Here is a 27,500-nt window from a genome sequence, read left to right on the forward strand (position 1 = left end):
CATGTGATGCTAGATGCTGGCCAATGTAGGGCAATGGCCGACACAAACACAGTGAGGTCACCATTTGTTTCATTTCATCACTGGGGGGATACAGCCGAGCTAAGTGGGGACCATGTTGCTACACTATTTTTCTATTAAAATATATATATATATCTTTTAAATGGGCATGAGAGGTTGAAAGGTGGTGAACGAAGCCACAGAAAGAGAGAGAGAGCCTCCCATCCCTCCAAATATGCCTGCACATCTCTTTGCTTTGTCTCCCTTTCCCTGCGTTGTCAGCACACGGCTATAGAAATATTTTTGGCAGGCTGCGCGTTGTTTTCATTTTCACAAAAGATGTAAGTGGGGGTGGCAGAGGGGAGGGAGGGGCGGAGGGGGGCAGTTTGTGGGAACGGCGAAGAGATGCCGTCGAGTCGGGCGGATGTTTGAGGAAAGGGTGACGGGGGGGGGGCGAAAGTGAGGACGGGTGAGGAAAGGAGGGCGAAGAAGGGGTAAGAAGTGGCGAGATCAACGTGTAAATGAGGCGAGTCGGGCAATGAGGGGCGAGAAATTGGGGTGATGAGGTAAAAAAAAGCGAGAGAATCAATAAGAGCAGGGGTGTCAAACTCATTTTAGATCGAAAAATCTACTCCCAAGTGGGCCGGACTGGTGAAATCACGGCACGATAACTTAGAAATAAAGACAACTTCAGATTGTTTTCTTTGATTAAAAATAGAACAAGCTGAAAATGTACAAATCATAATGTTGTTGGGTTTTTTTTTACACTTACATGTTGCGGTTAATAGTATTCTATCTTTATTTGTCATTATTTATACTTTGTGAATAATATTCATCAGTCATTGGTGTTCATTTTCAATTGATCAAGGTAAAAAAATAATATAAAAATCTAATTACAGGGTGTTATTTATGTCGTTTTCTCATTTTCCTCGACTGGTGCACATGTGGTTTATATTTTTGTTTACATATGTAGCATCATCTACAAAGATACAAAGAATTGCTATTGCGACATCTAGTGGACACATATAGAACAGCAGTTTATTTCATTCAAAACATTTTGGCTCATTTTTATACTTAACAAACTCATCCCGCGGGCCGGGTAAAACCTGTTTGCGGGCCTGATCCGGCCTGCGGGCCGTGTATTTGACACCCGTTAAACTCGTTAAAAAGAAGGAAGTGGATGCGAACGCCTGCGTGCCGCCAGAAAACTAAAAGAGGGAGAAGAACGCCTACGTGCAATGATTGCTATCATGGCCGAAACTCCAAAACAACCAAAGAAACGAAAAGTTTTGTCTGAGGAGACAAAACAGAAAAACGGAGCCTACCCGGATAAAAGGACAGTCAAGGATCAACATTGTCCCGGCTTTCACTCGTTGGCGTGAACTCAATGATGAGGATTGATTTACGGCCGATACTGCCTTGGCTCTGTTCCTGCTAAACTAGTCAGTGACTTTTGATGCTCAAACCAAAATGCTAATGCTAAGAAGAACGCCTACGTGCAATGATTGCTATCATGACCGAAGCTCCAAAACAACCTGTTGGGAGGCGGGGCCGGCAGATCGAAAGCGAGGCGTGCCCCGCCGGGGCCAACTCCGAGATGGCGTCGAGGAGGCGTGGACGGGGAGCGAGCAGCGAGGCTGGGCGCGCCAGGATCGACGCCGTAAACAAGATCAGGTGCGTGGATCGCGCACCTGGTCACAATCAGCTAATCTCCTCGCAAGGTGTAAAAAGGGCGACAGCCGAGAACGACGGGGCAGAAGGAGTTGGAGAGCCAGCAGCACATGCAGCGCGCAAGAGACAAAGAACAAGAGGCAGACGAAGACGCGGTCGGCTGAAAAGCGGACCGCAGAGCGAGCAGTGGAAGAGGAAGGAGCTGAAAAGCGACCCGACTTGAGACCGAGGATTGTTTGAAAAAAATAAACAAAGTCAAACCTGCTCGACAATGTCCTTCCTTGGTGGTCCTGAGAACCCGCACGACAGCCAGGCACTGTCACACAACCAAAGAAACGAAAAGTTTTGTCTGAGGAGACAAAAAAGAAAAACGGCGCAATAAATAGCATGTATGTAACGCAATCCAAGATCATTTATTGACAGTGTCTATTTAACGTCATCATAGCTATTAGAGACGTAATATTTGTGGCAATATTCCAGCGGACATCATGTCAGTTTGACGCTACATGCGCTAGTCCTCATGGGAAAACCTGTTCCCGGGCCTGATCCGGCCTGCAGGCCGTACGTTTGGCACCCCTGAATAAGAGGGATGGCGGGGGCGGAGGCGGAGCCTATGACTACAAACCAGCCCCGCTTTTAACCTAAACAGCGGGAGGAAGCTGTAAATCAGCCTAATGTGGCCGAGCTGTAATTCAGACCAGCAGGTCGCGGGGAGACATGGCGGGAGTTTACAAAACGCAGCGGCAGGAGCTTTAATCAGCGCACCGATCCGAAGATACCGTCCCCTCCCCCTCCCCACCAATCACCGCGCTTCCTGTCAGTCACACACCACTGAGTCGCGCCAATGACGGCCGGCCGAGGTTCCGAAACCGAGCGGCTGCGTTTTGGGCTGCTGCCAACACCAGTATTACTCATCCCGACCGGAGAGGCGGAATGGGCCTGTAATTCAGAACATGGAGGCACAAATGTGATAGATTTGTCAAAAGGTTGGACATAAAAGAGCGCCGGATCGTGTTCTACAACGGCTCATCAGAAACACATGGCGGCGAGATGAAAGCCTCGAGCAACTTTATGAGGAAACTGTGAAAAACGTCCAACTAACAACTGTGCCTAATCATCTAAATGTGTCATTAGAGTTCTCATTTATCACCTGCTTTAGCTTTATTGCGGCAATTATTGTGGTTAGTAAAATGTACAGTATTTTTCCGGACTATAGTAAGCACAGGGATATAAGCTGCACCCACTAAATTTTAGAAGAAAAACATATTTTTCCATGTATTGTAACAGGTGGCTTGGCATTGTCTAGCTGAAATAAGCAGGGGCGTCCATGATAACGTTGCTCGGATGGCAACATATATTGCTCCAAAACCTCGGAACTGAGGAGACCCATTTTTTAAGCTTTTCAGGTGGAATTCTTTCCCATTCTTGCTTGATGTACAGCTTAAGTTGTTCAACAGTCCGGGGTCTCCGTTGGGGTATTTTAGGCTTCATAATGCACCACACATTTTCAATGGGAGACAGGTCTGGACTACAGGCAGGCCAGTCTAGTACCCGCACTCTTTTACTACGAAGCCACGCTGTTGTAACACGTGTCTTGGCATTGTCTTGCTGAAATAAGCAGGGGCGTCCATGATAACGTTGCTTGGATGGCAACATATGTTGCTCCAAAACCTGTATGTACCTTTCAGCATTAAATGGTGCCTTCACAGATGTGTAAGTTACCCATGCCATGGGCACTAATACACCCCCATACCATCTCAGATGCTGGCTTTTGAACTTTGTGCCTATAAAAATCCAGATGGTTATTTTCCTCTTTGTTCCGGAGGACACGACGTCCACAGTTTCCAAAAACAATTTGAAATGTCGACTCGTCAGACCACAGAACATGTTTCCACTTTGCATCAGTCCATCTTAGATGAGCTCGGGCCCAGCAAAGCAGGCAGTGTTTCCGGGTGTTGTTGATAAATGGCTTTCGCTTTGCATAGTAGAGTTTAACTTGCACTTACAGATGTAGCGACGAACTGTAGTTACTGACAGTGGTTTTCTGAAATGTTCCTGAGCCCATGTGGTGATATCCTTAAATTAACTTAGAATTTAATGGCAGCAACACATTGCAAAAAAGTTGGCACAGGGGCATTTTTACCACTGTGTTACAAGGCCTTTCCTTTTAACAACACTCAGTAAACATTTGAGAACTGAGGAGACCAATTTTTGAAGCTTTTCAGGTGGAATTATTTCCCATTCTTGCTTGATGTACAGCTTAAGTTGTTCAACAGTCCGGGGTCTCCGTTGTGGTATTTTAGGCATCATAATGCGCCACACATTTTCAATGGGAGACAGGTCTGGACTACAGGCAGGCCAGTCTAGTACCCGCACTCTTTTACTATGAAGCCACGCTGTTGTAACACGTGGCTTGGCATTGTCTTGCTGAAATAAGCAGGGGCGTCCATGATAACGTTGCTTTAATGGTGCCTTCACAGATGTGTAAGTTACCCATGCCTAGGGCACTAATACACCTCCATACCATCTCAGATGCTGGCTTTTGAACTTTGTGCCTAGGGAAGTTGAGCGCTGTCCCTACCAGCCTCTCTCTCTCTCGACAACAACGACCCCGACAACACAAGGGTGCAGATGCTTAGTGTCCTGCTGGCGCCCGGCTGTGCCAGCCTCTGATACACAACCTCATTGAGTGTGAGACACTTGGGACCACAGCGTGGCACACAAAGCCGCCACTCACTGGAAGGTAGGAATCAGGCATCCTTATGAAATGTGCACAAAAGCTTTCAAGGGCTATTACAGTGCGGGCATGGACACATTTTAACACTCCGCCTTTTGTTTAAAGCACACTTATTTGTGGGTGACAGGATCCTAACAATTCTGCGAATAATGCTCGTTTGTGTGGATGACTGCACCGTCAGTCCTCCCTTTTGTTGCCTTCAACATTGTTCCAGTCACTCAGTCCACACGAAGCAGGCATTTATTTATTTATTTTTTTCCCTTCATTTACCTTTTCTCGCCACAATCATTTGTTTGCTGATACGTTGATAGCGGACGGCAGAAAAGAGCATTAGAACGGTAGTTTCCGTCAGTTTCGTCTCGAAGGAGGGCTTGTCGTCTGTGCAGAGCAGATACCGTATTTTTCGGAGTATAAGTCGCTCCGGAGTATAAGGCGCACCGGCCGAAAATGCATAATAAAGAAGGAAAAAAACATATATAAGTCGCATTTTTTGGGGAAATTTATTTGATAAAACCCAACACCAAGAATAGACATTTGAAAGGCAATTTAAACTAAATAAAGAATAGTGAACAACAGGCTGAATAAGTGTACGTTATATGAGGCATAAATAACCAATTGGTATGTTAACGTAACATATTATGGTAAGAGTCATTCAAATAACTATAACACATAGAACATGCTATACGTTTACCAAACAATCTGTCACTCCTAATCGCTAAATCCCATGAAATCTTATACGTCTAGTCTCTTACGTGAATGAGCTAAATAATATTTTATATTTTACGGTAATGTGTTAATAATTTCACACATAAGTCGCTCCTGAGTATAAGTCGCACCCCCGGCCAAACTATGAAAAAAACTGCGACTTATAGTCCGAAAAATACGGTATATGCAATACAGAACACACAAGGAACGGGAAGAACCGTAAGGGGGAGCACACAAGAGGAGGGAATCATATCACACATTAGATTAGGACACACCAGACTAAATAAGACATTGCACCTTATAAGGAAACACCCAACAGGTACCGTATTTTTCGGACTATAAGTTGCACCGGCCGAAAATGCATAATAAAGAAGGAAAAAAAACATATATAAGTCGCACCGGGGTATAAGTCGCATTTTTTGAGAAAATGTATTTGATAAAACCCAACACCAAAAATAGACATTTGAAAGGCAATTTAAAATTAAAAAAAAAATAGTGAACAACAGGCTGAATAAGTGTACGTTATATGAGGCATAAATAACCAAGTGAGAACGTGCCTGGTATGTTAACGTAACATATTATGGTAAGAGTCATTCAAATAACTATAACACATAGAACATGCTATACGTTTACCAAACAATCTGTCACTCCTAATCGCTAAATCCCATGAAATCTTATACGTCTAGTCTCTTACGTGAATGAGCTAAATAATATTTTATATTTTACGGTAATGTGTTAATAATTTCACACATAAGTCGCTCCTGAGTATAAGTCGCACCCCCGGCCAAACTATGAAAAAAACTGCGACTTATAGTCCGAAAAATACGGTATATGCAATACAGAACACACAAGGAACGGGAAGAACCGTAAGGGGGAGCACACAAGAGGAGGGAATCATATCACACATTAGATTAGGACACACCAGACTAAATAAGACATTGCACCTTATAAGGAAACACCCAACAGGTACCGTATTTTTCGGACTATAAGTTGCACCGGCCGAAAATGCATAATAAAGAAGGAAAAAAAACATATATAAGTCGCACCGGGGTATAAGTCGCATTTTTTGAGAAAATGTATTTGATAAAACCCAACACCAAAAATAGACATTTGAAAGGCAATTTAAAATAAAAATAAAAATAGTGAACAACAGGCTGAATAAGTGTACGTTATATGAGGCATAAATAACCAAGTGAGAACGTGCCTGGTATGTTAACGTAACATATTATGGTAAGAGTCATTCAAATAACTATAACACATAGAACATGCTATACGTTTACCAAACAATCTGTCACTCCTAATCGCTAAATCCCATGAAATCTTATACGTCTAGTCTCTTACGTGAATGAGCTAAATAATATTATTTGATAATTTACGGTAGTGTGTTCATAATTTCACACATAAGTCGCTCCTGAGTATAAGTTGCACCCCCGGCCAAACTATGAAAAAAAACTGCGACTTATAGTCCGAAAAATACGGTAGTTGCCGTGCCAGTTGGTAAAAGTCGCCAAAAAAAAAAGGCCATTTCGTTTCACACATGAACAAAATTGGCCAATGTTACCCTAAATTCACCCTGCTAGGCAGTAAATTTGATTATGGCGCTCATTTGGAATGTTCTCTTCCTCCTGCCTCTGCCTGCTCTGTGCCTTGTTTTGAGTTTGTTGGTGTTTTCTTGTGTGTTGGTGCTTTAGTTCTTGTCTTGCGCTGTTATATTGGTGGGCCTTCCTGTTTTGTTGAGGCTTTTCCTGTAGCAGTTTCATGTCTTCCTTTGAGTGCTATTCCCTGCACCTGCTTTGTGTTAGCAAGCAAGACCATTTAAGTTGTTGCTATCATTAATTGTGGGGACATTGTTGATTGCCAAGTCGTGTACGGATGTACTTTGTGGACGCCGTCCTTGCTCCACACGCTGCAAGTTTTTGCTGTCGTCCAGCATTCTGTTTTTGTTTACATTGTGTTCTCTTCCTCCTGCCTCTGCCTGCTCCGTGCCTTGTTTTGAGTTTGTTGGTGTTTTCTCGTGTGTTGTTGCTTTAGTTCTTGTGTTGCGCTGTTATTTTGGTGGGCCTTCCTGCTTTGTTGAGGTTTTTCCTGTAGAAGTTTCATGTCTTCCTTTGAGCGCTAATCCTCGCACCTGCTTTGTGTTAGCAAGCAAGACCATTTAAGTTGTTGCTATCCTTAATTGTGGGGACATTGTTGATTGCCAAGTCGTGTACGGATGTACTTTGTGGACGCCGTCCTTGCTCCACACGCTGCAAGTTTTTGCTGTCGTCCAGCATTCTGTTTTTGTTTACTTTGTGTTCTCTTCCTCCTGCCTCTGCCTGGTCCGTGCCTTGTTTTGAGTTTGTTGGTGTTTTCTTGTGTGTTGGTGCTTTAGTTCTTGTCTTGCGCTGTTATTTTGGTGGGCCTTCCTGTTTTGTTGAGGCTTTTCCTGTAGCAGTTTCATGTCTTCCTTTGAGCGCTATTCCCCGCACCTGCTTTGTGTTAGCAAGCAAGACCATTTAAGTTGTTGCTATCCTTAATTGTGGGGACATTGTTGATTGCCAAGTCATGTACGGATGTACTTTGTGGACGGCGTCCTTGCACCACACGCTGCAAGTTTTTGCTGTCGTCCAGCATTCTGTTTTTGTTTACTTTGTAGCCAGTTCAGTTTTACTTTCGTTTTGCATAGCCTTCCCTATGCGCAAGCGGACGTGACGCTAGCTCGTAGAGTACATTAAAGGTTAATTTGTTCAACCTTGGCCCGCGGCTTTGTTCAGTTTTAAATTTTGGCCCACTCTGTATTTGAGTTTGACACCCCTGCTCTAGTGTTTAGTGCAAAAATACTAGTCAAAGATCCTCTAAATGACAGGAGCGATATGGTGTTTTTAAGGATTGACTGCAAAAATACTCGTCAAATATCTTAAATAAGACAGGATCACTGCTGTTTTAAGTGACAATACACTACACGCTGCAAGTTTTTGCTGTCGTCCAGCATTCGGTTTTTGTTTACTTTGTAGCCAGTTCAGTTTTACTTTCGTTTTGCGTAGCCTTCCCTATGCTTCAATGCCTTTTCCTTTCCCTTTTGTGCATTTTTGGTTTAAGCGTTACATACCTTTTTACCTTTTGCATGTTGGGTTCACGACAAACCGTCCTCGTCTCACCCGACACATCCCGACTTTTTACAAAGCAATTAACTACCTGCTGCCATATGGAGTATTATATGGTTACCCTGCCGAGCTCTACACAGCACAGACACTAAGGAATGGCACATTACTTGCAGATTATAATTATTGATTTGCAAAAAAATATTTTTGGGACCAATTAGGTGAAGTTGCATCATTTCCACAGTGGTTGAAAAACACTGCCCTAGGACACGTTTATTCAATTTTATTCTAAATGTCTGTGTTGCTATCAAGTAAACCACAACAGCACGAATGACGAAGAAGTGAAGCTAAAGTCTACAACTAAATGGGAGCTTGTGTTCATTATTTGATAAAGGCTCGCTCGTAACCTCAGCACATGTTGCGCAATCGTCCTGGCACGGCTTCGGCTGGGCGGCGTGCCACTTTAAATTAGTCGCTGGCGGAGAGAGGGCCTGCCCCGTCTTTTGCAAAAACGCATTAGTACGCCACTCCGAGCCTAAGGTTAAACACAAATGATATCATTTATGTCAGCCAATCAAATCATGCTGACCCCCACTCCCGACTGGCCGGATGAGTCAAAGGCATGATGAAATACGACATGTCACAAAAAGCTCTGATGCTAATCGGCTCTGACGCGCGATCTGATGGCCGTGACCCCCTGACCTCATCCGACATGTGAGAAGAAGACGGAAAGAATGCATAAAAGAGAAATGGAAAATATACAATTAGACTTTTTTTTAGCTGCAGAGAGCTCACTTTGTAATCAATGAATGAGGCCATCTGCATACTTGAGCACTTCCCTTTAATTATTCCACCATTTCTTCTATGAAAACATTCATCCCCCCCACCCCCTTCCGAGGCTGCATCATCGCCTCACATGGCCGCGGTCACTTTTTTGCCAGATAGCGGCTGGATTCTATTTCCTGCAGCCAGCATGCAAGGTAGATGTGCAGCATGTAGAATGAGAGTGAAGCTATGGAGTGGGTGTAAGCGGATGCCTCGTAGCCTTTGTCACCCGCCTGCCTGGACAGCCTTTGTGGTGTCTTGATAGCCTCTGACATGATAGCGTGGCACAAGATCAGCTCTGGCTTTAATTAAGCCCAAGTTGACAGAGTCGAGATGGATGGCGGAGTGGAGTCATGTAAACCAGAGCTCTAGGAACACTATAAACACCACCATTCATAAACAAACACAGCGAGCTTCTTTTGGGAGAGTCCTTTGCAAGGCGAAATAACCAGTGCTGTTTTTATGGCTCTACCGGGGAAAATACTGGTCAAAGATCCTCTATATGACAGGAACGATCTGGTGTTTTTAAGGATTGACTGCAAAAATACTCGTCAAAGATCCTCAATCAGACCACTGCTGTTTTGATTGACAATACAAGACAAAGATCCTCTCTATGAGACTAGGGATGTCCCGATCCAGGTTTTTGCACTTCCGATCCGATACCGATATTGTTTTTGCACTTCCGATCCGATACCGATACTGACCGATACTGGCCTATCCGAGCATGTATTAAAGTTTAAAGTTATTTAGCCTACTTAGTTGTCAGAATCATGTTGAAAAGGGTTTTAGTACTCTTGATAACAACTAGCCAGCTGAATTAGGGGAGTTTGAATAATACACAATGGTTGGTAACAAGAAACTGACCTGTTTATTCAAGGATAAACACAAAATAGACAAAATGATACATGACAAACAGAAATGGCATCATTGAAACTAGGGCTGGGCGATATGGCCTTTTTTTAATATTGCGATATTTTAAGGCCATATTGCGATACACGATATATATCTCGATATTTTGCCTTAGCCTTGAATGAACACTTGATGCATATAATCACAGCAGTATGATGATTCTATGTGTTTTGATTGATTGATTGAGACTTTTATTAGTAGGTTGCACAGTGAAGTACATATTCCGTACAATTGACCACTAAATGGTAACACCTGAATACGTTTTTCAACTTGTTTAAGTCGGGGTCCACTTAAATTGATTCATGATACAGATTTATACTATCAGATATATACTATCATCATAATACAGTTATCACACAAGATAATCACATTGAATTATTTACATTATTTATAATCCAGGGTGTGGAGGGGGGCGCCGGATGTAAGTGTCAAAAAGACAGCCAAAAGAGTTTGATATGAGAATAAATCTAAAGTTAAAATATAGGGTAGAAATGCACCCATTTGCAGGAAATGTAGTCTTGATTTTCAAAATGTTCTTTCAAGGCTTGCATGTCTACATTAAAACATTCTTCTTCATATTGCATTAATATATGCTACTTTTAAACTTTCATGCAGAGAAGGAAATCACAACTAAAAAAATCACTAATTTTTTCATACGGTGTTGATGTGGAAATGTTTGCCTCTGCATTTTGATGGTGTGGGCGTGTGGCACCGAATGGAGATAAGCGTCTCGACAGACGTCACAATATTTGAACAATGATGACGAAAACTGTTTTCTCTGTCGTGTCGGTGTGTCGAAAATTGTTATGCGCTTATTTTTTTATTAGATTTTGTGCGTGGCATATAATTGCTATGCGCAGAGGACGCTTAAACAGTGCGCAATTGCACAAGCGCGCACCTTAGAGGGAGCGTTGCTCGCACGGCTGCGCTAGCATCACAGCTAACGTTAGCCGTGCTGCTACCTCTCTGCTCGAAGAGGGCGTATACGTGTGTGACGTATGACGTGACAGTATGTGACGTATGTAAGAAGGTGCGCTTGCTGTCTGTGAGAGGGAGACACAAAAAAGAGTGAGAAGAGCCTGTCGTGTAATGCCAGCAGCTAAAAGCAACTGCGTGAGAATCTACAGACCTGTGGATGTGTTGAAGGTGTGCTGGAAAATGCGGAACGGAAATTAGGAGCAGCAGAAACGTGGAATGTATTATTTAAATAGGTGCGTTGGAAAACACGGACCGGAGTTTATTTTTTAAACTGGATCTGGATCGGCATTTTCCCATGCCTTGCCGATACGCATTTTTTTGCAAATATCGGCAGCCGATCCGATCCAAATATCGGATCGGGACATCCCTATATGAGACAGGATCACTATGCTTTTTTTATGCAAAAATACTAGTGAAATATCCTTTATATGACAGGATCACTCTAGTGTTTAATGCAAAAATACTTGTCAAAGAGCCTCAATCAGACAGGATCACTGCTGTTTTAATTGACAATACAAGACACAGATCCTCTCTATGAGACATGATCACTTTGCTGTTTTATGCAAAAACACTAGTGAAGGATCCTTTATATCAGTGGTCCCCAACCTTTTTGTAACTGCGGGCCGGTCAACGCTTGAAAATTTGTACCACGGACCGGGGGCGGGAATGGGTTTTTTGTCTTAAAAAATACAATCATGTGTGCTGCTTACGGACTGTATCCCTGCAGACTGTATTGATATATATTGATATATAATGTAGGAACCAGAAATATTAATAACAGAAAGAAACAACCCTTTTGTGCGAATGAGTGTAAATGGGGGAGGGAGTTTTTTTGGGTTGGTGCACTAATTGTAAGTTGTGTTTTTTATGTTGATTTAATAATTTGTATTTTTTTTTTATTTTTATTTTTTTTTATTTTATTATTATTTTCTTGTGCGGCCCGGTACCAATCGATCTACGGCCCGGTGGTTGGGGACCACTGCTTTATATGACAGGATCACTCTAGTGCATGGGTGTCAAACTCTGGCCCGCGGGCCAAATTTGGCCCGCCGTGTAATTTCACTTGGCCCTTGAGGCGATATCAAATTGACACTAAAGCTGGCCCGCCCATCCTCCCGGGAGTCTTCCAAACGCCAGCCAGCCAGCCCAACAAGTGCTGGCCCAGTCACATAACATGTGCGGCTTCTGCACGCACACACATTAGAATGCAAGGCATACTTCATCAACAGAGATACAGGTTACATTGAGGATAGCCAAATAAAAAACTTTAACACTGTTAGAAACATACGCCACACTGTGAATCCACACCAAACCAGAACCCTTTGCAGCACTAACTCTTCCGGGACGCTACAAGGTGTGTGTATGTGTGTGTGGGGGGGGAGTTTTGGTGGTAGCGGGGGTGTATTTTGCAGCGTCCCGGAAGAGTTAGTGCTGCAAAGGATTCTGGGTATTTGTTCTGTGGTGTTTATGTTGTGTTACAGTGCGGATGTTCTCCCGAAATGTGTTTGTCATTCTTGTTTGGTGTGGATTCACAGTGTGGCGTATATTTCTAACAGTGTTAAAGTTTGTTATACTGCCACTCTCAGTGTGACCTGTATCGCTGTTGATGAAGTATGCGTTGCATTCGCTCGTGTGTGCGTACAGAAGCCGCACATTTCTTGTGACTGGGTCTGAACGATGTTCGAATGGATAAAAAGCGGACGTGACGCTAGCTCGTAGAGTACGTCAAAGGTTAATTTGTTCAATTTTAAATGTTGGCCCAATCTGTATTTGAGTTTGACACCCCTGCTCTAGTGCTTAGTGCAAAAATACTAGTCAAAGATCCTCTAAATGACAGGAGCGATATGGTGTTTTTAAGGATTGACTGCAAAAATACTCGTCAAAGATCTTAAATAAGACAGGATCACTGCTGTTTTAAGTGACAATACAAGACAAAGATCCTCTGTATGAGACAGGATCACTCTGCAGTTTTTTGCAAACATACTAGTGAATAATCCGTTACACGACTGGATCATTCAAGTGTTTAATGCACAAATACTAGTCAAAGATCCTCGATATGACAGGAGCGATCTGGTGTTTTCAAAGATTGACTACAAATATACTCGTCAAAGACCCTCAATAAGACAGGATCACTGCAGTTTTAAGCAAAACATACTAGACAAAGATCCTCTCTATCAGACAGGATCACTCTGCAATTGTATGCAAAAATACTAGTAAAAGATCCTTTATATGACAGGATCCCTCTAGTGTTTAATGCAAAAATACTAGTCAAAGATCCTCTATTAGACAGGAGTGATTTAGTGTTTTCAAGGATTGACTGCAAAAATACTCGTCAAAGATCCTCAATCAGACAGGATCACGGCTGTTTTAAGTGACAATACTAGACAGAGATCCTCTCTATGAGACAGGATCACTCTGCTGTTTTATGCAAAACTACAACTGAAAGATCATTTATATGACAGGATCACTCTAGTGAGTAAAAATACTAGTCAAAGATCCTCCAAATGACAGGAGCGATCTGGTGTTTTCAAGGATTGAATGCAAAAATACTAGTCAAAGATCCTCAATCAGACAGGATAACTGCTGTTTTAAGTGACAATGACAGACAAAGATTATCTCTATGAGACAGGGTCACTCTGCTGTTGTATGCAAAAATACTAGTGAAAGATCCTCAATAAGACAGAATCACTGCTGTTTTAAGTGACAATGACAGACAAAGATATTCTCTATGAGACAGGATCACTCTGCTGTTTCATGCAAAAATACTAGTCAAAGATCCTCCAAATGACAGGAGCGATCTGGTGTTTTCAAGGATTGACTGCAAAAATACTTGTCAAAGATCCTCAATCAGACAGGATAACTGCTGTTTTAAGTGACAATACAAAACAAAGATCCTCTCTATGAGACAGGATCACTCTGCTGTTTAATGCAAAAATACCAGTGAAAGATCCTCCACATGACAGGATCACTCTAGTGTTTAATGCAAAAATACCAGTTAAAGATCCTCTATATGACAGGAGCGATCTGGTGTTTAAGGATTCACTGCAAAAATACTTGTCAAAGATCCTCAATCAGACAGGATCACTGCTGTTTTAAGCGAAAATACAAGACAAAGATCCTCTCTATGAGACAGGATCACTCTGCTGTTTTATGCAAAAAATCTAGTGAAAGATCATATGACAGGATCACTCTAGTGTTTAATGCAAAAATACTAGTCAAAGATCCTCTGTATGACGGGAGCAATCTGGTGTTTTTAAGGCTTGACTGCAAAAATACTCGTCAAAGATCCTCAATAAGACAGGATCACTGCTGTTTTAAGTGACAATACAAGACAAAGATCCTCTCTATGAGACAGGATCACTTTGATGTTTTATGCAAAAATACTAGTGAAAGATCCTTTATATGACAGTATCACTCTAGTGTTTATTGCAAAAATACTAGTCAAAGATCCTCTGTAACAGTGTTTATAAAGGGGAACTTATTTACTCAGGACATTCAATCGATCGCAACTGGACCGTTGGGTTTGTCTGAAGAAAAACTGAACAGTCAAGTTGCAACCGATTTAATGTCCTGGTCCTAGAGAATCTGCTATTTCTAAGGCTTCACTGCGAAAATAATGGTCAAAGATCCCCTATGTTAAAGGAGAACTCTGCTGTTTTTAATCATCGACTGCATCAACGGTGGTTAAACATTCTCTATATACAGGAACACTTTTGTTTTTAAAGATCATCTACAAGAACATGAGTCAAAGATCCTTTATATAGATCTACTGCAAAAGACCCTCAATATAACAGGATTGCTCTATTGTTTTTAAAGCTCTACTGAAAAAAAATACTAATCAAAGATCTCCTATGTAACAGAAGACTTCTACTGTGTGTAACAACCAACTTAAAAAAACAAAGATCCCCTATATGACATGAGCAGTTTGGTGCTAGTGCTAGTCAATGACCCTAACTATGACAGAGTGCTGTGCTGTTTTTAAGAGTGCACTGTAAAAACAGTAGTCAAAGATCCTCTAATTGACAGGTGTACTATTTTGTTTTTAAGGATCTATTGTAAAAATGTCAGTCAAAGATCCTTTATAAAGCAGTGCTCTGCAGCAGAAGCAGTAGTCAACGATCCTGGAGACCACAGCTCTTTTAAGGATATACTGCAAAAATGCTAGTCAAAGACCTCTTATAAAACACAATTGCTCTGTTGTTTTCCATATTTTCAAGGGTAAAGTTTTGTATATTACGATCATAAACCGGGATTTCTGCTCCGCCGCTCCCAGTCTGTGGAACGCTCTCCCTGACCACCTGAGGGCACCACAGACTGTGAATGCTTTAAAAAAAAAAGGCTTAAAAATTATTCTTTTTTTAAAAAAAAGCCTTTTTTTAGATATATGTGTGCTAGTTCTATTTTTTTTAATTTTTTTTTTACTATTTATTTTACTTGTTGGGGGCAGCTATTTGTGGTTCTAGGGTTGTTGTTTTTTAAATGCACTGTAACACGTTGAGGTTGTTTGTTCAATGTAAAGTGCTTTCACAAATACAATTTATTATTATTATTATTATTATTATTATTATAAATACCACCTTATAGAACTATTGCTATACGGCTTAACTGGGTTAGGTCGTGAATGCAAGCATCCTAAGAATAATCTAATAAGAAAGCGAATGTGCAGCTAATGAGCCATTAGCTACAGTCAATACCATCTCCAGAAGGCCTTGACTGCGCAGGCAGCGCTACAGAGGGGAAGATTAGATGTGTGCCAAAATAAAAGACAAGTTGGAACGTTCCCCAGTCAATGATATTTCCTGTCTCTCAGTCCCACGCCAACTGTCTCTTCATCTGTTTCCCCTCCAATGCAAGGTGTGCTGCTATGTTACTGTTACAGTCCGGAGATGTGGCTCTTAATTAAAATGTTACATGCCAGCTCAGCTAAAACTGCACAAATAATGTTCCACAGTTTACCTCGTATGGGCAAACTGTGCAGAAACACGACATCTTGGAATAATACTGTGCAGGAAAACATACATTTAACACATTTTTAATGAAGTGACTGACCACTAAAACCTTGATCATGACAGGCTTTTTCAGTAATACTTTGTGCGCCAGAGAATAAGAAGACGCAGCAGAAGGGATCGGTAGCCAACTTTTAGCGAGGAATCAGATTTTTTTAGCGACTCAGCTCTTCTCAAAAAGAAGCAAATTGTCGGGACTTATGCAGATCCCAAATTATCATCCGCAGGTACCGATAGGTAAGAAAAGTTGGTTTTGCAAAATAATGCAAAACAAAATGCCAGATAATATGTCTCCTAATAGGTGCCATTTTGGTGTGCTTCTACACACAACATAATAATACCCGTATGTTGAAGCATGGTACGTCTGACTAGGGTAGCCGTAAGCCGACAATCCATCAAGCGGTGAGGCTTCATAGCTTCCCAAAGTTGTACTAAAACATTTTGACAGATTTATGAGCGCCGTGTGTATTGTTCTATATTCTCAATGAAACATCAATGTTTTGGGCTTGCTTGCTTACCGGCTGTTGCTAGCGTCATTTATTGAGCGACCTTCTTAAAGTTTTGTAATCAATTAGAAATATCAAGCAGCTAAAATGCGCCAAACATGAGAGTGTTTGAAATTGTTCGCATTATACATTGTAATGGGTGTAATTTTATTTTTTTTATGTTGCTTGGATATTTTTTTTTAAATATCCACGAAGTTCAGCGAGCAGGTTTTGTTATGTGTGACCATGTGTGTTTTTTTGTTTTTTTTCTCCATGACTAGGGAAGGTTGTTTGGATTGGGTTATATAAGTAAATGAAGTACAGATTGTGGTCATTCACCTGATTTACTCATGTTGCCCTCCAGATGGTGGAAAAGTTAGTTAAATTACATTTTAAAAACACGTCTTGCTGGCCAAACTGAAGATCCCTGCGAGCTGTAGTTCGGACATCCCTGCTTTACATTATTATTACATTACTTCATAAAACTACCGTAGTTGTTTACAGTACCTATAGAGTCTTGTTTTTACACACATTTTTTTAAACTAAAAGTTCGATCGAACCTCAGGGGTTCGGCGGAGGTCGAAACACACATATTGGCTCTTAATTAGTCATTATTAAGTACTTATTAATGCCTTATTCGGCATGGCCTTGTTATAACCCTAACCCTGACCCTAACCCTAACCAAATAACACTAAATTAAGTCTTTATTACTTAGAATATGCTCCCCATAGTGTCCAAATAACTCTAAATTAAGTCTTTGTTACTTAGAATAGGTTCCCCATACTAAAGTGTTACCAAAAACATATAACTTAAAAAAAAACATATAACTTAAAAAAAACTTTATTTTTCACTAAAGAAGGGTTCGGTGAATGCGCATATGAAAGTGGTGGGGTTCGGTACCTCCAACAAGGTTAAGAACCACTGGTTTATATCATATATATATACAATATATAACAATTACCATGTACAATATTACAGTATATTACAGCATAGCAATAGCAATAAGGCATTAATAAGTACTTAAAGGCCTACTGAAACCCACTACTACCGACCACGCAGTCTGATAGTTTATACATCAATGATGAAATCTTAACATTGCAACACATGCCAATACGGCCGGGTTAGCTTACTAAAGTGCAATTTTAAATTTTGCGCGAAATATCCTGCTGAAAACGTCTCGGTAAGATGACGCCTGCGCGTGACATCACGGATTGTAGAGGACATTTTGGGACAGCATGGTGGCCAGCTATTAAGTCGTCTGTTTTCATCGCAAAATTCCACAGTATTCTGGACATCTGTGTTGGTGGATCTTTCGCAATTTGTTCGATGAACAATGGAGACAGCAAAGAAGAAAGCTGTAGGTGGAAAGCGGTGTATTGCGGCAGGTGTTGTGCCGGATAACGCACCCCCGCCGTAGAATGCACCCCTTGACTGGTGGGCCGGATAACACAGCCGGTGTTTCATTGTTAACATTCCCGGAAGATGACAGTCAAGCTTTACCATTGGCCTGTGGAGAACTGGGACAACAGAGACTCTTACCAGGAGGACTTTGAGTTGGATACGCAGACACGGTACCGTAAGTACGCTTCCAAACATTTGATCGCTTGCCCGTACGTGCGTGCCGCTATGTGCATGTCACGTACGTAACTTTGGGGACTTTGGGGAAATATATGTGCTGTATGAACTTTGGGGAGGTGAACGGTACTTTGGGCTGTGGGATTGAGTGTGTTGTGCAGGTGTTTGAGTTGTATTGGCGGGTTATATGGACGGGAGGGGGGAGGTGTTTGTTATGCGGGATTAATTTGTGGCATATTAAATATAAGCCTGGTTGTGTTGTGGCTAATAGAGTATATACATGTCTTGTGTTTATTTACTGTTTTAGTCATTCCCAGCTGAATATCAGGTCCCACCCGCCTCTCACAGGATCTTCCCTACCTGAATCACTCCCACTGCCCTCTAGTCCTTCACTCTCACTTTCCTCATCCACGAATCTTTCATCCTTGCTCAAATTAATGGGGAAATCGTCGCTTTCTCGGTCCGAATCACTCTCGCTGCTGGTGGCCATGATTGTGAACAATGTGCAGATGTGAGGAGCTCCACAACCTGTGACGTCACGCTACTCGTCTGCTACTTCCGGTACAGACAAGGCTATTTTATCAGCGACCAAAAGTTGCGAACTTTATCGTCGATGTTCTCTACTAAATCCTTTTAGCAAAAATATGGCAATATCGCGAAATGATCAAGTATGACACATAGAATGGACCTGCTATCCCCGTTTAAATAACAAAATCGCATTTCAGTAGGCCTTTAATAAGAACTAATTAAGAGCCAATATGTTTTTAATTTGCATGTTACTAAGCAACTAATTAATGGTGAATATGTTCCCCATACTAAAGTGTTACCCACTTTCTTCTTATTGCTGCCATCACATTTTCCATCCATCCGACGTCCTTTCGATAAATCTGAGAGGGGATGCTGCTTTTAATTTGAGCACAATAAAGCAGGTTTTATTGCCGGGCCACTTTTATCCCCCTCCATGTCGGGCTTTAATGAGGAAAGAGCAACCGTGGTCACCATTCGTTCCATTCCATGCCACGACCCGCCGGAAAGTTGACATTCATTTTGTCCTTTTTGAAAACAGATGTTTTGCTTTCTGTAAGACCTTCGGGACTGGCCGGTGTTATTGTTTGGTCTAATGGACGAGAAAACGAACATTTCCTGAGATTCAATTTCCCTCATAATTGTTGGAAGGAAACCGGATTGTCCGCCGTAAACATTGCGGCCATTGTTTGCGCAGCTTGTCCCTCAGCGTGGCCATTGTGCTTCTCGTCCTAATGACGGTTGCCATCTTTGACTCGCTGCATGTCTAAACATGTGTCCACGAAGGACAGCGATCTTTTCCTGCTTTGGATGAAGACAAGTGTGAAGGCAACTCTTGCCCTTGATGATACAATGTAAAAGGCACGGATGTTTCCGGGTGGATTGTGGCCGGATAAATCATTCATGCCTCTACTTTTTATTGCATTCTAATGTGCACTCTAGCTAATGCATACTGCAGAATGTTCCTATAGGATGTAATACTGTACACTCATGCTTGGATAGACTAGCATGGCTCCATAATATACAAGCCCCGGTTTTTGTAGGGTTCGGTTATTGACGAAAATTATTGCTAAACATTACACCTAAAAAAGTGTAAAAGAGTGTAATTGGTTCTGTTATGGTGCTTTCGACTCAAAACAATTGAATCAATGTCGCTCATTGAAATCATTTAAATGACCCAATCCAAACAACCTTCCCTAGTCATGGCGAGAGAAAAAAAAATCAACCAACACAAAAAGTCAACACACATGGTCACACATAACAAAACCTGCTCGCTTAACCTTGTGGATATTTATAAAAAAATAAAGTAAAATGTCAATGTATTTTACACCAGCATTTTTAGGGAGATTCCTAAAAACAGCAAAGCACTCTTGTCGTATAGAGGATCTTTAACTAAATTATTGCAGATGGCTAAACATTACTCCTAAAAAAGTACAGTACTTCCGAGTGTAATTGGTTCTGTTATGGTGCTTTCGACTCAAAACAATTGAATCAATGTCACTCATTGAAATCACTTATATGACCCAATCCAAACAACCTTCCCTAATCATGGCGAGAGAAAAAAAAATCAACCAACACAAAAAGTCAACACACATGGTCACACATAACAAAACCTGCTCGCTTAACCTTGTGGATATTTATATATATAAAAAAAATATGTCAAATGTCAAATAATGTATTTTACACCAGCATTTTTAGAGAGATTCCTAAAAACAGCAAAGCACTCTTGTCGTATAGAGGATTTTTAACTAAATTATTGCAGACGGCTAAACATTACTCCTAAAAAAGTACAGTAGTACCTCAACTTCCGAGTGTAATTGGCTCTGATATGGAGCTTTCGACTCAAAACAATTGAATCAATGTCGCTCATTGAAATCACGTATATGACCCAATCCAAACAACCTTCCCTAGTCATGGCGGAAGAAAAAAAAATCAACCAACACAAAAAGTCAACACACATGGTCACACATAACAAAACCTGCTCGCTTAACGTTGTGGATATTTATAAAAAAAAAAAAAAAAAAGTAAAATGTCAATGTATTTTACACCAGCATTTTTAGGGAGATTCCTAAAAACAGCAAAGCACTCTTGTCGTATAGAGGATCTTTAACTAAATTATTGCAGACGACTAAACATTACTCCTAAAAAAGTACAGTAGTACCTCAACTTCCGAGTGTAATTGGTTCTGTTATGGTGCTTTCGACTCAAAACAATCGAATCAATGTCGCTCATTGAAATCACGTATATGACCCAATCCAAACAACCTTCCCTAGTCATGGCGAGAGAGAAAAAAAATCAACCAACACAAAAAGTCAACACACATGGTCACACATAACAAAACCTGCTCGCTTAACCTTGTGGATATGTATAAAACAAAAAGGAGAAAAAAAAGTAAAATGTCAAAAATTGTATTTTACACCAGCATTTTTAGGGAGATTCCTAAAAACAGCAAAGCACTCTTGACGTATAGAGGATCTTTAACTAAATTATTGCAGACGGCTAAACATTACTCCTAAAAAAGTACAGTAGTACCTCAATTTCCGAGTGTAATTGGTTCTGTTATGGTGCTTTCGACTCAAAACAATTAAATCAATGTCACTCATTGAAATGACTTAATATCTATTTAATTGTTGCCGGGCCCACCCAAAACAGCACAATTCTAACATGCAACATGTCTTTTAAAAAAGAAAAAATAACTTTAAGTATAAAAAACAATGTGTGTAAAAAGAATACCGTATAGGTACTTTAAACAACTATGGTAGTTTTATGAAGTAATGTAATAATAATGTGTTGTCCAAACTACAGCTTGCGGGTTTGGCCTGCAAGGGATTTAAAAAATTTAATTTAATTCTAACTTTTCCACCATCTGGAGGACAACATGAGTAAATCAGGTCAATGACCACAATTTGTACTTGGAATTAAACTCGGCACAGCAAATACTTATATGACCCAATCCAAACAACCTTCCCTAGTCATGGCGGAAAAGAAAAAAAACAACAACACAAAAAGTCAACACACATGGTCACACAACAAAACCTTCTCACTTAACTTTGTGGGTATTTAAAAAAGAAAAAGAAAAGAAAACTGAATGTATTTTACACCAGCATTTTTAGGGAGATTCCTCAAAACAGCAAAGCACTCTTGTCATATAGAGGATCTTTAAATAAATTATTGCAAACAGCTAAACATTACGCCTAAATAAGTACGGCAGTACCTCAACTTCCGAGTGTAATTGGTTCTGTTATGGTGCTTTCGACTCAAAACAATTGAATCAATGTCGCTCATTGAAATGACTTAAAATCCATTTAGTTGTTGCCTGGCCCACCCAAAACAGCACAATTCGAACATGTAACACGGCATTCACTTATATGACCCAATCCAAACAACCTTCCCTAGTCATGGCACAATTCTAACATGTCTTTTAAAAAAGAAAAAGTAAGTTAAGAACCACTGATATAAACATATAATATAATATATCAGTATATATCATATACTGCACATATATTATGTAAATATTACATATATGTTATATTTTATATTGCTACTATGGTACATTTTTAGTCTATTTTATACCTGCATTGTCCTTACATCCTTACACTTTCCATCCTTTGTAACTGAGCTACTGTGTGGAACAATTTCCCTTGTGGATCATTAAAGTTTGTCTAAGTCTAAGTCTAATTCTGCATGGCCTTATTATACAACCAGTAAGCCATTAACTAGGAGTCTCCCCTCAATAACCTCAGAATTATTGCTTATTAGTAACCCTAACCCTTATCTGTTCCCCTAGTGTCCAAATAACTCCAAATTAAGTCTTTGTTACTTTGAATATGTTCCTCATACTAAAGTGTTACCAGAAAGTGCTATTGCTGGTGTGCACAACAGTGCCCTCACCTTGACGAGAAACAAGAAGCACATTCTCTTGCCTGTGCTCCATCTTCCCTTATTCTCTAAAAGTATCTGTTTGAGAGATAAATGACCGCTCTGCGGGCGAGGATGACAGCCTACACAAAGATGATATTGAATTGATTTCAGAGATGTTGCGCCGCTGACTGTTTGATGTATACGGCTCGACATGAATCATAAAAATTCTATTAAAAACCCTTGAATGGTTGACACCGGAATATTATTTGTGATGATTAATTTGACACGGTCATTACAATGGGCGTCGTCTCAGCCGAGATTGCTTTTCGTTCCCTGTTGACTCCGCTGGCAATTTTTCCTCCCAGTCTCTTTGTAGCGCCGTGATCTGATTGGACGTGCTGTGTTAGCGCTCAAATAGGGTGCTTTTTTTGCTCTCTTTTTTTGTGACGAATGAAACAAAACAGGGTTTGAAACAGTCGGGAGAAGTGCAGCGATCTGTTAAGTCTGGATGAATGACAGGTCCTCAGAAGAAGGAAAATTCTACTAAATTCCTCAAAGGGCCATATTAGTACATTACTAGTGCACAATACCAAAGCACATAAGACATCATGTAAATCCAATAAATCAAATAAATAATAAAATGAGCAACTCATAATTTAACATAAATAAGCACTATGTTTACACGAGTCAAAGATCCTCTATTTGACAGAATTGCTTTGTGTTTTAATGAATTTACAGCAAAATTGCTTGTGAAAGATCGTCTATTTCACAGGAGTTTTCTGATGTGTTTTTTTTTAGGAATCTGCAAAAACACTAGTCAAAGATCCTCTATATGACAAGAGTGCTTTGCTGTTTTTAGGAATTGATTGTGAAAGATTGTCTATTTCACAGGAGTTTTATGATGTTTTTTTTTAGGAATCTGCAAAAACACTAGTCAAAGATCTTCTATATGACAAGAGTGCTTTGCTGTTTTTAGGAATTGCTTGTGAAAGATTGTCTATTTCACAGTTGTATGATGTTTTTTTGTTTTTTTTAGGAATCTGCAAAAATACTAGTCAAAGATCCTCTAAATGACAAGAGTGCTTTGCTGTTTTTAGGAATTGATTGTGAAAGATTGTCTATTTCACAGGAGTTTTATGATGGGTTTTTTTAGGAATCTGCAAAAACACTAGTCAAAGATCATCTATATGACAAGAATGCTTTGCTGTTTTTAGGAATTGCTTGTGAAAGATTGTCTATTTCACAGGAGTTTTCTGATGTTTTTTTTTTTAGGAATCTGCAAAAACACTAGTCAAAGATCTTCTATATGACAAGAGTGCTTTGCTGTTTTTAGGAATTGCTTGTGAAAGATTGTCTATTTCACAGGAGTTTTATGATAGTTTTTTTTAGGACTCTGCAAAGACACTAGTAAGAGATCCTCTATATGAAAGGAGTGCTTTGCTGTTTTTAGGAGTTTACGGCAAAATTGCTTGTGAAAGATTGTCTATTTCACAGGAGTTTTAGGATTTTTTTTATTTTTATGAATCTGCAAAACACTAGTCATAGATCCTCTATATGACAAGAGTGTGTTACTCTTTTTAGGAATCTACGGCAAAATTGCTTGTGAAAGATTGTCTATTTCACAGGAGTTTTCTCATGTTTTTTGTTTTTTTTATGAATCTGCAAAAACATTAGTCAAAGATCCTCTATATGACAAGAGTGCTTTGCTTGTCTATAGGAATTGCTTGTGAAAGATTGTCTATTTCACAGGAGTTTTCTGATGGTTTTTTTTAGGAATCTGCACTAACACTAGTCAAAGATTCTCTTTTTGAAAGGAGTGCTTTGCTGTTTTTAGGAGTCTACAGCAAAATTGCTTGTGAAAGATTGTCTATTTCACAGGAGTTTTATGATTATTATTTTTTTAGGGATCTGCAAAAACACTAGTCAAAGATCCTCTATATAACAGTAATGATTCAACAGGAGTTTTCTGCTGGGATTTTTAGGAATCCGCAAAAAACACTAGTCAAAGATCCTCTATATGACAAGAGTGCTTTGCTCTTTTTAGGAATCAACTGCTACGTTGCTTGTGAAAGATCGTCTATTTCACAGAGGGTTCTCTGATGTTTTTTTTTAGGAATCTTCAAAAACACTAGTCAAAGATCCTCTATATGTCAGTAATGATTCTACAGGAGTTTTCTGCTGGGATTTTTATGAATCTGCAAAAACACTAGTCATAGATCCTCTATATGACAAGCGTGTGTTACTGTTTTTAGGAATCTACAGCAAAATTGCTTGTGAAAGATTGTCTATTTCACAGGAGTTTTCTGATGTTTTGTTTTTTTTAGGAATCTGCAAAAACACTAGTCAAAGATCCTCTATATGACAAGAATGCTTTGCTTGTCTTTAGGACTTGTTTGTGAAAGATTGTATATTTCACAGGAGTTTTCTGATGGGTTTTTTTAGGAATCTGCACTAACACTAGTCAAAGATCCTCTTTTTACTGTTTTTAGGAGTCTACGGCAAAATTGCTTGTGAAAGATTGTCTGTTTCACAGGAGTTTTATAATTATTATTTTTTTAGGGATCTGCAAAAACACTCGTCCAAGATCCTCTACATAACAGTAATGATTCAACAGGAGTTTTTTGCTGGGATTTTTAGGAATCTGCAAAAAACACTAGTCAAAAATCCTCTATATGACAAGAGTGCTTTGCTCTTTTTAGGAATCAACTGCTACGTTGCTTGTGAAAGATCGTCTATTTCACAGGGGTTTTCTGATGTGTTTTTTTTTTTTTAAGGAATCTTCAAAAACACTAGTCACAGATCCTCTATATGACAAGATTGCTTTGCTGTTTTTAGGAATTAATTGTGAAAGATTGTCTATTCCACAGTTTTATGATGGTTTTTTTTTTTAGGAATCTGCAAAAACACTAGTCATAGATCCTCTATATGACAAGAGTGCTTTGCTGTTTTTAGGAATCTACAGAAAAATTGCTTGTGAAAGATTGTCTATTTCACAGGAGTTTTCTGATGTTTTTTTTTTAGGAATCTGCAAAAACACTAGTCAAAGATCCTCTATATGAGTGGTCACCAACCTTTTTGTAACTGCGGATCGCTCAACGCTTGAAAATTTGTCCCACAGACCAGGGGGGGGTTATGGTATTTTTTTACATTTTTATTTTTGTCATAAAAAAATACAATCATGCATGCTTACGGACTGTATCCCTGCAGACTGTATTGATCTATATTGATATATAATGTAAGAACCAGAAATATTAATACAAACCCCGTTTCCATATGAGTTGGGAAATTGTGTTAGATGTAAATATAAACGGAATACAATGATTTGCAAATCCTTTTCAACCCATATTCAATTGAATGCACCACAAAGACAAGATATTTGATGTTCAAACTCATTAACTTTTTTTTTTTTTTGCAAATAATAATAAACTTAGAATTTCATGGCTGCAACACCTGCCGAAGTAGTTGGGAAAGGGCATGTTGACCACTGTGTTACATCACCTTTTCTTTTAACAACACTCAAACGATTGGGAACTGAGGAAACTAATTGTTGAAGCTTTGAAAGTGGAATTCTTTCCCATTCTTGTTTTATGTAGAGCTTCAGTCATTCAACAGTCCGGGGTCGCCGCTGTCGTATTTTACGCTTCATAATGCGCCACACATTTTCGATGGGAGACAGGTCTGGACTGCAGGTGGGCCAGGATAGTACCCGCACTCTTTTTTTACAAAGCCACGCTGTTGTGACACGTGCTGAATGTGGCTTTGCATTGTCTTGCTGAAATAAGCAGGGGCGTCCATGAAAAAGACGGCGCTTAGATGGCAGCATATGTTGTTCCAAAACCTGTATGTACCTTTCAGCATTAATGGTGCCTTCACAGATGTGTAAGTTACCCATGCCTTGGGCACTAATACACCCCCATACCATCACAGATGCTGGCTTTTCAACTTTGCGTCAATAACAGTCTGGATGGTTCGCTTCCCCTTTGGTTCGGATGACACGATGTCGAATATTTCCAAAAACAATTTGAAATGTGGACTCGTCAGACCACAGAACACTTTTCCACTTTGCATGAGTGCATCTTAGATGATCTCGGGCCCAGAGAAGCCGGCGGCGTTTCTGGATGTTTTTAATAAATGGCTTTCGCTTTGCATAGTAGAGCTTTAACTTGCACTTACAGATGTAGCGACCAACTGTATTTAGTGACAGTGGTTTTCTGAAGTGTTCTGTGCCCATGTGGTGATATCCTTTAGAGATTGATGTCGGTTTTTGATACGGTGTCGTCTGAGGGATCGAAGGTCACGGTCATTCAATGTTGGTTTCCGGCAATGCCGCTTACGTGGAGTGATTTCTCCAGATTCTCTGAACCTTTTGATGATATTATGGACCGTAGATGTTGAAATCCCTAAATTTATTGCAATTGCACTTTGAGAAATGTTGTTCTTAAACTGTTTGACTATTTGCTCACGCAGTTGTGGACAAAGTGGTGACCCTCGCCCCATCCTTTCTTGTGAAAGACTGAGCATTTTTTGGGAAGCTGTTTTTATACCCAGTCATGGCACCCACCTGTTCCCAATTAGCCTGCACACCTGTGGGATGTTCCAAATAAGTGTTTGATGAGCATTCCTCAACTTTATCAGTATTTATTGCCACCTTTCCCAACTTCTTTATCACGTGTTGCTGGCATCAAATTCTAAAGTTAATGATTATTTGCAAAAAAAAAAAAATGTTTATCAGTTTGAACATCAAATATGTTGTCTTTGTAGCATATTCAACTGAATATGGGTTGAAAATGATTTGCAAATCATTGTATTCCGTTTATATTTACATCTAACACAATTTCCCAACTCATATAGAAACGGGGTTTGTATTAATATTTCTGGTTCCTACATTATATATCAATATAGATCAATACAGTCTGCAGGGATACAGTCCGTAAGCATGCATGATTGTATTTTTTTATGACAAAAATAAAAATGTAAAAAAATAGAAACAACCTTTTTGTGTGAATGGGGGAGGGAGGTTTTTTGGGTTGGTGCACTAATTGTAAGTGTATTTTGTGTTTTTTTATGTTGATTTAATTAAAAAAAATATATAAATATTTTATTTGTATTTATTTATTTATTTTTTTTCTTGTGCGGCCCGGTACCA

The 27,500-nt window shown here is 40.0% G+C and overlaps 1 protein-coding gene across 4 annotated transcripts in view; it reads left to right on the forward strand.

Moving 5' to 3' along the window:
• The window catches only part of tox2 (TOX high mobility group box family member 2), a 350,086-nt gene that overhangs the window by 189,683 nt on the left and 132,903 nt on the right, over positions 1–27,500 (forward strand). The window lies entirely within an intron of this gene.

The sequence above is a fragment of the Nerophis lumbriciformis genome, linkage group LG03 (assembly GCF_033978685.3).
Source record: "Nerophis lumbriciformis linkage group LG03, RoL_Nlum_v2.1, whole genome shotgun sequence".
Taxonomy (NCBI): Eukaryota; Metazoa; Chordata; class Actinopteri; order Syngnathiformes; family Syngnathidae; genus Nerophis; species Nerophis lumbriciformis.